At 39.4% G+C, this 17,686-nt stretch overlaps 1 protein-coding gene and 1 pseudogene across 3 annotated transcripts in view; both read right to left on the bottom strand.

Moving 5' to 3' along the window:
* Positions 1 to 17,686, bottom strand: part of SCAPER (S-phase cyclin A associated protein in the ER) — a 508,924-nt gene that overhangs the window by 37,806 nt on the left and 453,432 nt on the right. The gene's annotated exons all lie outside the window — the stretch shown is intronic.
* Positions 5,966 to 6,064, bottom strand: LOC123389410 (annotated as a pseudogene).

Below are 17,686 nucleotides of genomic sequence, written 5' to 3' on the forward strand. Positions count from 1 at the left end.
AATGTTGACTCAGAAAAATGAATTAAATGATCACTCAATAACTTATATGTGGAAATGAAAAATCAGATCTGAAACTTTATGTACTACATTCTGAGATCTTAATTTTACTGAATTTTAAAGTGTTTTTGTTTATTTTCTAGAACTAGAGATCTTGGTGGTATATTAAGTTCTGTTCATTAAAAGCCAGATTCAATTAGGAAAAACTATAACTGGACCATCAATATTCCTGCACAGCATATGAAAAACCCTACTTTGCCTTATTGGACAGTATAGTTAAAAAAAAAAAAAGCGCAGTGATTTGTGTGGGCATGAATCAAATGCCATCCATTCACCTTTGGTATTTCTTTTTTATTTGATGAATTTTACTTTATTTTTAAAGTTTATTATGTTATGTTAGTCACCATACAGTGCATCATTAGTTTTTAATGTAGTGTTACATGATTCACCGTTTGTGTATAATACCCAGTGCTCCATGTAATACGTGCCCTCCTTAATACCTATCACCAGGCTAACCCATCTCCCCACCCTTCTCCCCTCTGAAATCCTCAGTTTGTTTCTTGTTGTCCATAGTCTCTTATGGTTCATCTTCCTGCTGATTTCCCCCTCTTCATTCTTCCCTTTCTTTTTCTAATATCCTCCATGCTATTCCTTATGTTCCACATATAAGTGAAACCATATGATAACTGTCTTTCTCTGCTTGACTTATTTCACTTAGCATAATTCCCTCCCGTCCCATCCATGTTGATGCAAATAGTGGGTATTCATCCTTTCTGAAGGCTGAGTAACAGTCCATTGTATATTATGTACCATATCTTCTTGATTCATTCATCTGTTAAGGACATCTCGGCTCCTTCCACATTTGGCTATTGTGGACACTGCTTCTGTGAACAATGGGGTGCATGTGACCCTTCTTTTCACTACATCTGTATCTTTGGGGTAAATATCCAGTAATGCAATTGCTGGGACATAGGGTAGCTCTATTCTTAGCATCCTGAGGAACCTCCATACTGTTTTCCAGAGTGGCTATACCAGCTTGCATTCCCACCAACTGTGTAAGAGGGTTCCCCTTTCTCTACACCCTTGCCAACAGTTGTTATTTCTTGCCTTGTCAATTTTTGCTATTCTAACTGGTGTAAGGTGGAATCTCAATGTGGTTTTGATTTTAAATTTCCTGACGGCTAATGATGTTGAACATTTTCCCACATGTCTGTTAGCCATTTATATGTCTTCTTTAGAGAAATGTCTGTTCATGTCTTCTATCCATATTTTGACTTGATTATTTGTTTTTGAGGTGTTGGGTTTGAGAAGTTCTTTGTCCAGTCTTTTATCTGTAGTGTCATTTACAAATAAATTCTTCCATTCAGTGGGTTACCTCTTTTTTTGGTTGACTGTTTCCTTTGCTGTGCAGAAGCTTTTTATATTGATGAAGTCCCAAAAGTTCTAAAATTTGTATGGAATGAGAAAAGACCCAGAATCACTAAGGAAATGTTGAAAAAGAAAACCAAAGCTGGGGGGCATCATGTTGCCTGATTTCAAGCTTTATTGCAAAGCTGTGATCACCAAGACAGCATGGTACTGGCACAAAACCAAATACATAGATCAATGGAACAGAATAGACAGGCCAGATATGGACCCTCAACTCTATGGTCAACTAATCTTAGACAAGCAGGAAAAAATACTCAATAGAAAAAAGGCAGTTTCCTCAATAAATGGTACTTAGAAAATTGGACAGCTATATACAGAAGAATGAAACTCGACCATTCTCTTACACCATACACAAAGATAAACTCAAAATGATGAAAGACCTCAATGTGAGGCAGGAATCCATCAAAATCCTAGAGGAGAACATAGGCAGTAACCTCTTTGTTGTCAGCCACAGCAACTTCTTTCAAGACACATCTCCAAAGACAAGGGAAACAAGAGTGAAAATAAACTTTTGGGACTTTATCAAGATAAAAAGCTTCACATTTAGTTGGCCCCCAAAAGCAAGTACAACAGGCTGGGATACAACAACCCCGTAAAGGGGTTGTTTGTTCCTGGCTTGTTTACTCTCTTCTGCCTGGTACCCATTTTTCTGGCTTGGTAACACCAACTGTGATCTTCTAGATGGTTCTACTATCTTCTTGGATTTTGGCTTTGTTCATTTCTTCAGTTCTGGAATTTTGAGGGATCTTGTGAGAACTTCCCATTTTAGTCCCTGAACCTTGAGATTCCACTCAGTCATCTGGATAGTGTTGGGAATGGATGGGATTAAGTCACTGTCTCTCCTACTGATGGATGTAAACTTCACTGTTCAAAAGTGAATTATTTTTTTAGAGGTAGTCCAGTGTGGGCTTTTAAGTACAGGGATATTCTGGGAAAGCTGATCTACATCCAGTGATATCATTCATCAGGATTTGTGATAAGCACAAGGGGCATGATGATCTGTCAGATACTCTCAGTTTGAAAAGCCAAAGTGCCTGTGCCCCCAGAACAGTGACCAACTGTAACATGTGCAGCCAAAGAAGATCTGGTTCCTGTCCCAGGGAGGTTACATGAGGCGCAGGCATGTGTATTAGTTCCTACTGCTGATGGAACACATTATCACAAGCTTGTAGCTCAAAACACTACAAATTTATTCTCGTACAGTTTGGGAGGTCAGAATCCAAAATAAATCTCACTGGGCTAAAAATTAGGTGTTATTAGAGCAGTGTTCCTTCCAGAGGCTCCACGGGAGAATTCGCTTCCTTGCCTTTCACAACTTCTAGAGTGCAAACGGATTCCTTGGCTTGTGGCCCCTTCCTCCATCTTCAAAGTGTAAGCAGCAAAGCACCTTCAAGTCTCTCTAACACTTTTCCAGTTCCCTCTTTCACTTACAAGGGCCTTTGTAACGACATTGGGCCCACATGGATAAACCAGGATACTCTTCCCATCCCAAGATCTTAACTTAATTTCTGCAAATCTCTTTGGTTATGTGAAATAACACATTTACAGTTTTGGAGGATTAGGATATAGATATCTCTGGCAGGGCATTATTCTCCCCCTCCCCCCTTTTTTAATGTTAAGATACATATAACATAAAATTTACCATCTTATTTTAGGTGTATAGTTTATTGATATTAAATACATTCATTATAATGTTTAACTTTCACTACCAACCATCCCCATAACTCTTTCATCTATACCTAGTAAACAATAATTCCCCACCTCCACTTCCCCCTACAACCACATTCTACTTCCTGTCTCTATGACTTTGACTACTCTAAGTACTTCATATAAGTGAAATCATCACAGAATATTTAGTTTCTTTGTGACTGGTTTATTTCACTTAGCATAATGTCCCCGAGGTTCATCTATATTATTGAATGTGCCAGAATTTCCCTACTTTTTAAGGCTAAGTAATATTCCATTGAATGTATACACCACTTTTTGTGTATCCATTCATCCACTGATGAACACCTGGATTGCTTTCGTGTTTTAGCTATTGCAAAAAATGCTTCTGTGAACACAGGCATACAAATAGGTTTTTAAAATCCTCTTTTCCCAATTCTTTCAGATACATGCCCAGAAGTGGAATTGCTTGATCACATGGTAATTCTATTTTTAATTTTCTGAGGAACTGCCAAATTTTCCACAGCAGCTATATCATTTACACTCACAGCAATAATGCACAAGGGTTCAAATTTCTCTGCATCCTCACTAACACTTGCTATTGTCTTTTTTTTTTTTAAAGATTTTATTTATTTATTTGACAGACAGAGATGACAAGTAGGCAGAGAGGCAGGCAGAGAGAGAGGAGGAAGCAGATTCCCTGCTGAGCAGAGAGCCCGATGTGGGGCTCGATCTCAAGACCCTGAGATCATGACCTGAGCTGAAGGCAGAGGCTTTAACCCACTGAGCCACCCAGGTGCCCCCCCCTTTTTTTGATAGTAGCCATCCTAATGGGTATGATGAGGTATCTCACTATAGTTTTGATTTGTATTTTATTATCAGTAATGTTAAACTTCTTTTCATGTGCTCATTGGGCATTTGTATATCTTCTTTGGAGAAATGCCTATTTAAGTTTTTTTTGCTCATTTTTAAAAAAAGGTGTTATTTATTTATTTGAGAGAAAGAGAGAGAGTGAGAGACAGGATGAGAAGGGAGAGGGTCAGAGGGAGAAGCAGACTCCCTGCTGAGTTGGGAGCCCGATGCGGGACTCAATCTTGGCACTCTGGGATGATGACCTCACACCACCCAGGAGCCCTTGCCCATTTTTTAAAGTGTTTTTGTTGTTGTTGTTGTTGTGGAGTTTTAGGAGTTTTCCATGGTTTCCGTATATTAATTCCTTGTCAGATATATAATTTGCAAATATTTTATCCCATTCTCCAGGTTGCCTTTATACTGTGTTGATACCATCTTTTAATGCATAAATTTAAAAATTTTTCATGAGAAAAATACTTTTTCTTTGTCATTGTTAATGTATAAAAATGCAATTGCTTTTTGTTACTAGACTTTGTATTCTGCTACCTTGCCAAATTCATTTACTATTTTTAACAGGTTTTTCCTTTCTTTCTTTCTTTCTTTTTTTTTTTTTTTTTGGTGTGAAGTCTTAAGGGTTTTCTACATCTAAGAGCATATCATTTGCAAACAGAGATCATTCTAATAACACTACACTTCTGATTTGGATGCCTTTTATTTATTTATTTATTTTTTGCCTAATGGCAAAAACTGGGACAGAAATCCCAGTACTATGTCGAGTTGAAATGGCAGAAGTGGGCATCCTTGCCTTGTTCCTGATCTTAAAGGAAAATCTAGTCTTTCACCATGATTATGATGTTCCCTGTGGGATTTGCATATATGGTTTTTATTATGTGGAGGTACTTTCTTTCTGTTCCTAGTTTTTTTGAGGGTTTTAAAAAATTAAAAAAAAAAGATTTTATTTATTAGTGAGGGAGAGAGCGAACGTGTGCACATGTATGATCAGGGGAGAGACAAAGGGCGAGGGATAGGGAGATAGCAAATCTCTCATGCAGACTCCACTCTGAGCAAGGAGCCTGATGTGGGACTTGACTTTAACAGTCCTGAGATCATGACCTGAGCTGAAAGCAAGAGTCACATGCTTAAACAACTGAGTCATCCAGGCACCCCAAGTGTTTTATAATGAAAGGGTGTTGAATTTGTCCAATGCTTTTTCAATTGAGATGATCACGCATTTTTGTTTCCATCATTCTGTTAACGTGGTCTAATTACAATGACTGATGTTCATTTACTGAACTGTCTTTGCATTGCAGGAATAAATCCCACTTGGTCATGATGTACATAATCCTTTTACCACGCCTGCTAGATTTGGCTTGGTAGTTTTGTTGAACATTTTTACATCAATGTTCATAAGGGTTATCAGTGTGTAATTTTCTCTCTGTGTCGCACCTTTGTCTAGCTTTGGTTTCAGGGTAATGCTGGCTTCATAGAATGAGTCAAAGGGTTCCCTTCCCTTCAGTTTTTGAGAAAGGCTTGAGAAAGATTGGTGTTAGTTCTTCAAATATTTGGTAGAATTCACAACTAAAGCTATCAAGTCTAGTGCTTTCCTTTGAACATTTTTGATTACTGATTCAATCTCCTTACTAGTTCTATAGGTCTATTCAGATTTTCTATTTCTTTCTGACTTAGCCTTGGTAGGTATTTTGTTTCTAGAAATTTATCCATTTCATCTAGGTTATCCAATTTGTTGGCATACATTGTTAATAGCTCTCTCTCATAATCCTTTTTATTTCTGTAGAATTGATAGTAATGTTCCCACATTCTTTTCTTCCCTCACCTTTACTGAGGTATAATTGACAAACAAAATTATAACTTATTTAAAGTATACAACATGATGATTTGATATATGGATACATTGTGAAATGATTCTCACAATCAAGTTAACACATCCATTACTTCACATAGTTATATAGTAGAATGCTTAAAATCTACTCTCTTAGTAAATGTCAAGTATATTATAACTATAGGAAATATGGAACACTTCAAGAATTTGAGTGTCATCCTTGTGCAGGAGCCATACTAATCTCTGTGTTGTTCCAGTTTTAGCACTCCATTTTCATTTGAGCTTAATAATTTGATTCTTCTCTCTCTCTTTTTTTTGTTCATCTAGTTGAAGGTTTTGTTAATTCTCTTGCTCCTTTCAAAGAACTCAAAGTTTGGTTTGATTGATTCTCTTTTTGTTATTTTGTTCTCTATTTCATTGATCTCTGCTATAATCTTTATTATCTCCTTCCTTCTGCTTTGAGTTTAGTTTGCTCTTCTTTTTCTAGTTCCTTAAGTTGTACAGTTAGTTTTTTTTTTTTTTAAGATTTGATTTATTTGAGAGGGAGAGGGAGAGGGACTGAGTGAGCATGAGTGGGAGGGAAGGGTGGGGCAGAGGGAGAGGGAGAGGCAGACTTCCTGCTCAGCAGGGAGCCTGATTCAGGGCTTGATTCCAGGATCCTGAGATCATGACCTGAGCTGAAGGCAGACACTTAACTGACTGAGCCACAGGGCTGCCTCTGTATAGTTAGGTTGTGGATTTGAAATATTTCTTTTTTAATGTAAATGTTTATAGTTATACACTTCCTCCCTCAGCAGTGCTTTTATTGTGTCTTCTAAGTTTTGATATATTATATTGTTTTCATTTTCATTCATTGTTAAGAATTTTCAAATTTCCCTTGTGATTTTTTCCCTCAATCCATCTGTTGTTTAAGAGTGTGTTGTTTAATTTCCACAAATTTGTGAATTTTTTAGTTTTACTTCTATAATTAATTTTTAACTTCATCCTGTTATAGTTGGAGAAGATACTTTGAATGGTATCTATCTTTTTAAATCTCCTAAGACTTCATCTTTGGCCTAACAGCTGGTCTATCCTGGAACATGTCCCATGTGCACTTGAGAAGAATGTGTATTTTGTTTTTTCTGGGTAGTGTTCAGGAGAGGCATCATTCTGCTTATCACAATGGGACTCGTTATTCACAATCCATGCATTTATTCAACAAATATTTATGGAGGACCTACTTTGTGACAAGGACTACTCAATGCACTAGGGATCAGCAGTAAAATCTATGCCCTTTTCCTGATAAAGCTTATATTTTAGTGCAGGAAGATATTAGGAACAAATAAACTATATATGAAATCGTATGGCAGGTATACAAAGTGCTACAGTGAAGCAGGGGACATGGCCAGATATGAAGATGTAGGTGAATGTATAATACTATTTTATACAGGATAGTTGGGAAAGCTCCTTCCTCCCTCCTTCCCTCCCTCCCTTCCTTTAAATATTTTATTTATTTGACAGAGAGACAGTGAGAGAGGGAACACAAGCAGGGGGGGTGGGAGAGGGAGAAGCAGGCTCCCTTCTGAGCAGGGAGCCTGATGCAGAGTTGGATCCCAGGACCCCAGGATCATGACCTGAGCTGAAGGCAGACACTTAACAACTGAACCACCCAGGCATCCCAGGGGAAGCTCTTTCTAAAGTGTTAAGTAAGAAGAGTTCTATAGAAAGTGAGGAAGGAAGCCATGAGGTTGTGAGACCAGAGTGTTTTTTACAGAAAAGCAGCAGGTGTCAGGTCTTGGGAGTCAGGAAAATGCAGGACATGTTCAAGAAATAGCAAGGCCATGGGCGCCTGGGTGGCTCAGTGGGTTAAAGCCTCTGCCTTCAGCTCAGGTCATGATCTAAGGGTCCTGGGATGGAGCCCTGCATTGGGCTCTCTACTCAGCAGGGAGCTTGCTTCCCCCATTCTCTCTGCCTACTTGTGATCTCTGTCTGTCAAATAAATAAATAAAATCATATATATATATATATATATATATATATATATATATATATATATATATGAAATAGCAAGGCCAGTGTGGCTATAGCAGACTGAAGGAATAGAAGAATTAGGAGACAAGATCAGAGAGGCCAGGAAGATCAGGTAGGGTCTTATAGACCACTGTAGAGAAAAAAAAGGATTTCACTAAATGAGAAGGAAAGTCATTGTAAGGTTCAGAGGAGTGATGTATCTGACTTAAGTTTAAAAATAATCACTATAGGGGTGCCCGGGTGGCTCAGTTGGTTGGGCGGCTGCCTTCGGCTCGGGTCATAATTCCAGGGTCCTGGAATCGAGCCCCGCATCGGGCTCCCTGCTTGGCAGAGAGCCTGCTTCTCTCTCTCCCCCTCTCCCTGCTGCTCTGCTTACTTGTGCTCTCTCTCTAGCTCTCTGTCAAATAAACAAATAAAATATTTTAAAAAAATCACTATATTCAAAGGGGCATGAGCACCCGAATGTTTATAGCAGCAATGTCCAAAATGGCCAAACTATGGAAAGAACCTAGATGTCCATCAACAGATGAATGGATAAAGAAAATGTGGTGGGGTGCCTGGGTGTCTCAGTGGGTTAAAGCCTTTGCCTTCGGCTCAGGTCATGGTCCCAGGGTCCTGGGATCAAGCCCCACATCGGGCTCTCTGCTCAGCATGGAGCCTGCTTCCCTCTCTCTCTGCCTGACTCTCTGCCTACTTGTGATCTCTGTCTGTCAAATAAATAAATAAAATATTAAAAAAGGAAGATGTGGTGTGTGTGTATAGATTACATATATGAATGAATATTAGCAGCCATCAAAAAAAATGAAATCTTCCCATTTGCGACGACGTGTATGGAACTAGAAGGTATTATGCTAAGTGAAGTAAGTCAGTCAGAGAAAGACAATTATCATATGATCTCTCCGATATGAGAAATTTGAGAAACAAGACAGAGGATCATAGGGGGAGGAGGGGAAAATGAAACAAGATGAAATCAGAGAGGGAGACAAACCATAAGAGACTCTTAATCTCAAGAAACAAACTAGGGGTTGCTGGTGGGGAGAGGGATAGGGTGGTTGGGTGATGAACACTGGGTAGAGTATGTGCTATGGTGGGTGCTGTGAATTGTGTAAGACTGATAATTTACAGACCTGTACCCCTGATGCAAATAATACATTATATATTAATAAAAAAATAAAAATGTAAAAAAATATCACATAGCTAATTGGTTGAAGAGCTTTTAGAAGAGCCAAGGCAGAGGCAGGGAGGCTGTTTGGATTATCCAAGTGAGAGATCATGGTGGATGAACCAGGTTGGTAGCTATGACTGTGGTGGGAAGTGGCTGGATTCTGAGAGTCTTCAGATGGGAAAGTCAGGATTTCTTGATAGACAGGATGTAGGTGTGAGGAAAGAGGAGTAAAAAATGGCTCACTGGATTTTGGCCTGAGTAACTAGAAAAATGTGGCTGTCATTTATAGAAATGGGGAAGACAGTGGATAGAACATGACTGGGGTGGAAAACCAGGAGTTCAGTCTTAAACTGTTAAACTCAAGATGCCTGTTAGACATCTAAGTGGAGATAGTGAACTAGAAATTGGATAAAATGAGTTTTCCAAAGGTAGCTATTTTTGTCAGTTTTGTCCCCAGGGCTTAGAACAGTGGTCTGACATAGTAGCCACTCAATAAACATTTGTTGAATGACTGAATAAATATATAAGCCAAAGGTCAGAGGAGTGGTTGAACTTGAGACATGTGGGGGTCACCAACACATACATGGTACTTAAAGCCAGGAGCCTATCCAGTAAGTGAGCACAGATAGTGGTTTGAGTATTGAACCTTGGGATACTCACACATTTAGAAGTTGGGGAGAGAAGAACAAATCGCAAAGGAAACTAAAAAATAGAAACCAACAGGGTAGGAAGAAAACCAGGAAAGAATGGTGTCCTAGAAGCAAAGTGAAGATAGTTTCAAGGAGAAGGAAGGAATCAATAAAAAAGTTTAACTAAAAATAAATGATAACTGAAAAAAGGATGAAATTTATAAAAATGACTGTTAAATCCTATTTTTAGATTTTTATAAAAACTAACTGCATATGTCTGGGATGGGAAGATGGTATGGTGACAGGGGATTGGAATACAGCTCTCAGGGGTAACTGGGGGAAAAGGCTTAGCAAATTAGCTGCCTAACAGTTCAAATGAGGAAAGAGTATTGCTTTTTTACCAATGAATATTATTCCATTTCTGACTGAATTAATAGGAGCACAATGTACATAACAAGAAAGGTTCAGTTTGGGAACCTTGGAACCTTCCACTACCTTGGAAGCACTGGCTCCAGCACTGGGTGCCATACCACATTCAGGACACTGATGTATCAGAAAGTTCCCTAGGAAAGTGACTTGTGTGGTAGAAGTATCTGGAGCTGAAATATCTCAGAAGTTTCTCAGAACTGAAGGCCATAGAAGTTATTTTCAAACTGAAGAGGTATTATATTGTTATTTATGACCCCAGAGAAAAGACATTACCTGAAAACAGATAGTAGATAAACTTCTGAAAATCTTTCTAAGAATTAGAACACCCCAAAGTTAAATGGGATATTGGTAAGGTATTACATTCTTCCCTATTCTGGAAAAAGTAGAAGATCCCATCCACTTAAGTGGCAGAGGGTACTCAAACCTCAGCTGGGCATGGAACACAACGATGTCTAAGATTCTGTTCACTCCTGGGTTGCTGTAACAGCTGTGAATCTACTTGGAAAATTATACTCTCCTACACACTCCTACACACTCCTACACACACACACACACACTGTAGCTTGTTTGATGCAGATCTAATTTGGAGCCCCACTGAAGGGAATGCAGATGATTTAGTGGAGATGTAAGAGGAAGAGAAAACTGAAGGAGGGAAAGATGTATGTGTAAGCATTGTAAGATACCTGGATATTTGGTTAGAGAAGGAAAGAAGTATAGGGACAATTACAATAAGATTATCAAGTAGGGTGAGGCTAGCTAATATTTGGGAGGATTTCCAAAGTGCCTGATGATAAGTTTCAGTTTAACTCCAAGAGGAGTTTCTGGGAAGGAAACCTTCCTGGGAAGAGAAGTCATAGATGATGAAAAGAGATGGACATTCTTGTTAGTTAGAACTGACAACCTGGAAGAGGCTGGAGAAAGAGGAAGACCAGGAGAACACCAATGGAAACAAGAGGTAGAGGGTGAGGCCACTAAGAAGAAACTGGGGCTCTGACAGAGGTCTGAGTAGAGGCCCAAGAAAGTGGAAGATACAGAGGTGATGGCCTCAAGATAGTCAACTAAAGGTAGAAGGAAGAAGTGTCAGGGAGGAGCCCAGGAGGTGAGAGTACAAGCAGCTCTGGGTGACTGACAACAGGATCTAGTTCTGGATCTTGGAATTGTGGGTTAGGGCTACTGTCCAAACATGTCTCTCCGAGCGGACATTTCTAACCTCCTAACTTTAGCTTTCTTATAGGCACTGTAAGTAGCGAAGGGCCCTGTATTGCTTTTGGCTGGTTTTGCTGATGTTCTGGCTTCTCCTATCTTCAGAATTTGGCAGTTAGGATGAAGGAGCTCTTCCAGAGGCTCTGCTGTGCGGCCAAATGAAGGCAATTGCTTTTGCTGGGTGAGTAACTGGGAGGAAAAACTGTCATATTGGGGCAGCAGTACCTCCTGCCTGAGTTTCCCTGCTTCCCTTCTGGCGCCTCTAATCCATTCCTCACAGAGTAAACAGATGCTCTTTCTACTTTTTAAGTAATCAGATCATGCCACTCTCTGGCTTAAAATCCTCACATGGCTTCCCATCATACATTGAATAAAACCCAGACTACTTCTCTCTCGGTCCTCAACTCCTGGCCCTTACTTTGACTTCATCGAGCACTTTCTTTCCTGCTCGTCACATTCTAGTATTCTGCCTTCTCTGTTTCTGGAACACACCCGCCCCAGATATTTGGGAGTCATCAACTTAGCGTTTCTTCTCAACTACAATATTCTTCCCTTGGATCATTACATGGTTGACTCCTTAGTTTCAGTGTCATCTCCCCAGAGAGGTTTCCCTAACCTCTCCACCTACAAGCCACTGTACTATTACCCACTTTATTTTCTCGTATTGCCACCACTAGTTCATATTATCTAATTTGTTTACTGATTTATTGTCTTCTTTTCCTGTTAGATTGTAAGTTCCATAAGTGGAGGTGTTTTGTCTACTACTACAGCCTTAATGCCTGGACAAATGTCTGGCATATATCAACTGCTCAATAACTTGTAATGAATAAGGAGTAAACAAATGAATGTATAAAGAATATAAGATAAATGAATGGATAAAGAATAAATAAAGGGATGAATAAATAAAGCAATGGAAGGAAGTGAGTAAGAATTAGTCTCATTCCTGCCCAAGGAATGAAGGTCTTGAATATCTTCTCACCTCAGAGGGAGAAGAATATGAGATGTGGGCAGCCTTTCTTCCCATGTGAAGAGCAGGTGCAGGAAATGGGGTCCTGGCATAGATTAACTATATACACTGGTGTTTGCTAACTCTGCCAGTCACAAGCTATCTCCTTTTTATTTTGTTTTTGGCTGGTGCTATGTGCCTCAAGGGGAACTGCTAGGACATGGAGAATCCTTCCTTAGGGAAATCTTAGTTGAAGACATAAAACAAATACATAGGACAAGAGAACTAATGAATTAGCAGTAGGCAAATATTAAGTAAGAGGTATAAATAGTAGGTTCCAGCTCATATTTCGGAGGCAAGCATCCCTTTGATTATATCATAGAGGACTGAAATGGATTCTGGGGGATAAGTTAGAGGTAACTAAAGACACATGACAAGAATCATGAGCAGAATAAGGAGGTGAAGAGCAATAGCCTACTTTGGGTGAAAGCCAATGGGTTTTAGAATCTGACATATTAAGTATAACTTCTTGGTAGAAGCTGCCAGTAGGAATTCCAAGAGGACATGTCCATCAGGGCTTTGTTATGAATATGATCTGTGCCTTAAATTCACTTGCTCCTGCCTTGCTTTACTTTTTCCTATTTTCTTTTGTTCTAGTTTTTTCACTAAAAAAATATACTGTACTCTCTCACAAATCTGTTTGGAAAAAAGTGGGGAACAATAAATATATATTAAAAACAGCACCTCAGGCAAGAGACAGATGTGTTAGTTCCCATTTGCCCCTGCCTTGTCTAAGCCTGTAAGGGAAGAATTATCAAATTCACTTTTACAATGTGAGGAAACAGGCTTTGAGAAGCCAAATCTGCCACTGGTCCCAGAGCTAGGACAGCAGGAACAGCACCCACCTTTTTCTGACTCCCAATCTGTGCTCTTCAACACAACCCCACACAAAGGTTTTCTTCTTGAGATCCTGCCCTCCAAAGTTCTAGAACCAGGAGGAGTCTAACTGCAAGTATATCCTGGATATATTCTGCTGCTCTAAGCCTGGTGAGCCCACACATGTACTGACAGTCTGCCTTCGTCATACCTTATCCCCTCTGGGAGTGGTAAGTGACTGAAGGCTACCCCTAAATGTTGGTCTTGTGGGGTATGATCCAGAAAGCTCCCTTTCTCTGGCACAGTGCCTGGCACATAGTGGACATACAAGTTGAATTGTAGCAATGAAATGGTCATCATTCTGTCTCTATAACTCAACTAAGTCTTTATTATTAGCAGGGATGGATCTTTCAGAAATCTCTAAACTAGCCATTACCCAGTTGTGAATATAGAAATAGCCCAGAAGTTTTGCTCTTGTGTTCTTCTCACTCTCTAGCTCTGAAGCATGCGGCAGTCACTCCTCCTTATCACTCTTAGAGGCTACCATGCTCCCTTGGTATGAGCAGCATTGCTGGAATGTAACTCTACAAGGAGCATTTAGCCTGGGACACATAAAAGGTGTTCACCAAATGTTACTTCCTTTACTTTTACTTGCTGAGTCCTATTATATTTACTTCATTCCCTATCTCCCAATCTCAGAAAGTCTTTTGTCTAAGGACAGTAGCTAATGACCACAAAAGGTTTGAAAGTTAACAGAAGTGATGTCAAAAGATAGGGTGACAATACCAGATATAAGACTGCAGAGAGAACAGAAGACAGATGAGAACAGGATATTGGAAACACATTTATCTTCAGAGTAGGCTGGAACGTGGAAGATTGCATCTTTCAAACACAACTATGGCAATATTTCTGGTCCTATATGCTCTTCTAGGACCTTCATATTCCCCATGAAGAGGTGAAGTCCTATTTCTCCTCCCTTTGAAGCAGTTGGGGGGATGTTGTGACTTTCTTGATGAACAGAATTCAGAGGAAGTCATTCTGCATAACTTCTGAGGCTAGCTCATAAAAGGTAATATGGTTTCTACTTAGTTCTTTGTCAAGATACTCCTTCTTGGAATGTGGCACCACATTGGAAATCCAAATTAGCACTGCAGAGTGACCAGATAGAAAGGTCTTCAGCTAACAGCCATATGAACTACAGATTTGTGTGAATAAGCACTTTGATTTCAACTGCTAGCCTTCCAACTTCTAGCCTTCTTCCAACTGAGGCCCAGATATCGTGGAACAAAAACGAGCCATTCTCGATACAAACATAGTGATCCAAAGGGGCACGTGCACCCGAATGTTTATAGCAGCAATGTCCACAATAGCCAAACTATGGAAAGAACCTAGATGTCCATCAACAGATGAATGGATCAAGAAGATGTGGTATATATACACAATGGAATATTATGCAGCCATCAAAAGAAATGAAATCTTGCCATTTGCGACAACATGGATGGAACTAGAGCGTATCATGCTTAGCGAAATAAGTCAAGCGGAGAAAGACAACTATCATATGATCTCCCTGATATGAGGAAGTGGTGATGCAACATGGGGGCTTAAGTGGGTAGAAGAAGAATCAATGAAACAAGATGGAATTGGGAGGGAGACAAACCATAAGTGACTCTTAATCTTACAAAACAAACTGAGGGTTGCTGGGGGGAGGGAGGTTGGGAGAAGGGGGTGGGATTATGGACATTGGGGAGGGTATGTGCTTTGGTGAGTGCTGTGAAGTGTGTAAACCTGGTGATTCACAGACCTGTACCCCTGGGGATAAAAATATATGTTTATAAAAAATAAAAAATTAAAAAAAAATTAAATTAAATAGCTGATAAAAAAAAAAACAAGCCATTCTCTATGTATCTTGACAAAATTCCTGACACAAAGTCTGTGAGATTAATAGATGGCTTTTTTTTTTTTTTAAGATTTTTTTTTTTTAAATGTACTCTCTACCCCTGATGTGGGGCTTGAACTCATGACCCTGAGATCAAGAGTTGCACGCTCTAATGCTGAGCTAGCCAGGTGCCCCTACAGATGGCTGTTTTATGCCACTAAGTTTTGGGGTGATTTGTTATATAGTCATAGTAATTGGAACAAGGAGAAGAATAGCAAAGGAAAATATGTGGAAGGGTAAGACCAGAGAAGTTCAGGGAGAAGAGCAGGATTAGAATATTCTGTAAGTTGTCAAAGAGCAATCAGGACTAGTTCTAATGGGTAGCAGTAGGAAAACACGTTACAGATGGGTATGAGAGATTTATTAGGCATTAAAACTTACCAATGACAGAATACATTCCCTTAATAAGTAATGAGTTCCCTGTCAAAAGAGATATTCAAATATAGACTGGATGAGGTTATTGAAGAGATTCACACATGAATAGAAGACTGGATTAAGGTAACATTAAGGCTCCTTCCAATCAGCAAAATGTGACAACAGATTAGATCTGGGGTACAAGGAAGAGAGATGAGACAGAGATGACAATGTCTGGAGTCTGATGAGGTCATATATAGAGAGACTTAGAGAGGATTAAAATAAATTCTTTTTCATTCCTTTTGCTTCTTCCCCGGGTGATTGTTAATGGTTTCTCCCACATTCTACCTCCTCTCTAATACGTTCTCCACCAGGTACTCTTGATACTTGATTAATGCTCTCAGAATATGCTTCTTAGCAAGCCACTTCAAAGGTTTTTGATGACACCACTATAACCACATCTCAGCAAGTCATTTTATATAGTTCACACAGTACTCTTACATTTATTATCTAATCTTTTCTATCTATCTTATCTATCTTATTATTACACTTATTATCTAACCTCCTAACAACCTGGGGGGCACTAAAATCACCACTACAGACATCTCACAATGAAGCTCAAGGAAGTACTCCACTGGTTCTTCATGTATCTCTCCCATGATGTCTTGGCTTTAGTTCTTTTCTATATTTGCCTTTCTCTCAGCTCTAAATGTTCCAACCTTTCCTGTCTTTCAAGGTCTATATTAAATTTTAGTCACTCTAGGGAATCGCTAATTCCTACAACAAAGAATGGTCTTTCCCTCCTTTTAACTCCATCGATAATGATGTAATAACAGTAGCCAATGTTTACTAAGCATGTACTACATGCCAGGCAGTGTGCTAAGTGCTTCCATGTGTTATCTTCTATCCTCTGTATCACTCTCTGCCTTATACAGTGGGTCTCTGTATACACGTCTTCTTTCCTCTACTAGTTGACGAGGTCCTTGAGGACACAAGTGATGTCTGAGTCATTTCTGCTTTCTCCCAAGCTTAGCACAGCGCCTGGCACAGAGCAAGTGCTACATAAATATTTGTTTAATGCATGAGTCAATAATTCAAGCAGGCAAAGTTAAAGTTTACCTTTGCCTGAACAAATGGTTTTCAAGCACCCTTAAACACTTGAGAAGCACTCATTTATATCCACATAGTTAATGAGCTAAATTATAAATCATTCTTATCATTTTGTGACACTGGTTTCCAGGGACCTTGGCTAGAACCCATTTTAGTTTAGTGTAGTTTAGTGTAGTTTATGGATATGAAAATTATGGATTTTAGTATAGTTTGTGGATATGGAAATAAAACCCACAAATACATATAACAACAAACTCCTTTTTGTGTAAATACATTCTAGAATTCAGAATACTCTTCTCTAGCCAGTCAAAATTAGCTAGGTTTTATAAGCTCATCTCCTTACATGAGGACTACTGCTTCTAGCCCTCTCCCTGTGGTGCCTAGTATGGTTATGGACTAGGAAGTGATTGCTGACTCAGTGAAAGGACTGTGTTGGCTACAATTTATAATCACTCATTACTGTTCAGATCCTATTATTCAGCTAAGGAGTCAGCATCTTTGAGGGGGCCTCCGTAAGTCTCAGCCAATTAAGTCTGTTGAGATGCTGCCCTGAGATTTGAAAACTATCCTTTTCTCTTTACTACTTAAAGGACAAGAATGGAAAAGTGACAACAGTGAAGGCCAAACAAATGAGCATTTTTGAAAGTCCTATTACAGAGGGTTGAATTCTGCTTAAGTGATTACGAATTGTAACTCGCAAAAAGTTCTTGGATTCACATTCTGGAGTAATCCTAACATAAAATCAATCCTTTCAGCAGAAGATCACAATTTCAATTTTTACTTAAATACAAGTTCAAAACCAGGCCTGGTACAAAAATCATCCATCTTTCCCCCACCCCCTCCCACACCAGTGCTAAAGCAAAGATTACTAACATAACCCCCTGACACCCAAATTGTCTTTCACAAAACCTAGGTAAAAATGAGAAGATTAAGGGCACAATAGGAGAGTAGAGCAAAGGCAGCCCTGCTGTAATCACCGTCACAAAGGCTGGGCCACCAGCAGACTGCAGTGTTTACCCAGAGCCCTGGGCTAATCAGTGTACTTAATTATCTCAGGGCTTGCCAACTCATAAGAAGTGATTTTTGAAGGCCTCTCTGGCTCCTCTTTGTCTTTCTATTTCTGCTGGTCATAAAAGAGCTTTGACAACAAGCCTTCCCCAACTTTCTGGCTCCTTGGTTTGTCCTGATAGCCAAAATAGGCATTATGTGAATGACTCTGATACAGCAGCCACACTACCTTTCTCCC

Source organism: Mustela putorius, unplaced genomic scaffold (genome assembly GCF_011764305.1).
Source record: "Mustela putorius furo isolate JIRA1106 unplaced genomic scaffold, ASM1176430v1.1 tig00003972_pilon_pilon_pilon, whole genome shotgun sequence".
NCBI lineage: Eukaryota > Metazoa > Chordata > Mammalia > Carnivora > Mustelidae > Mustela > Mustela putorius.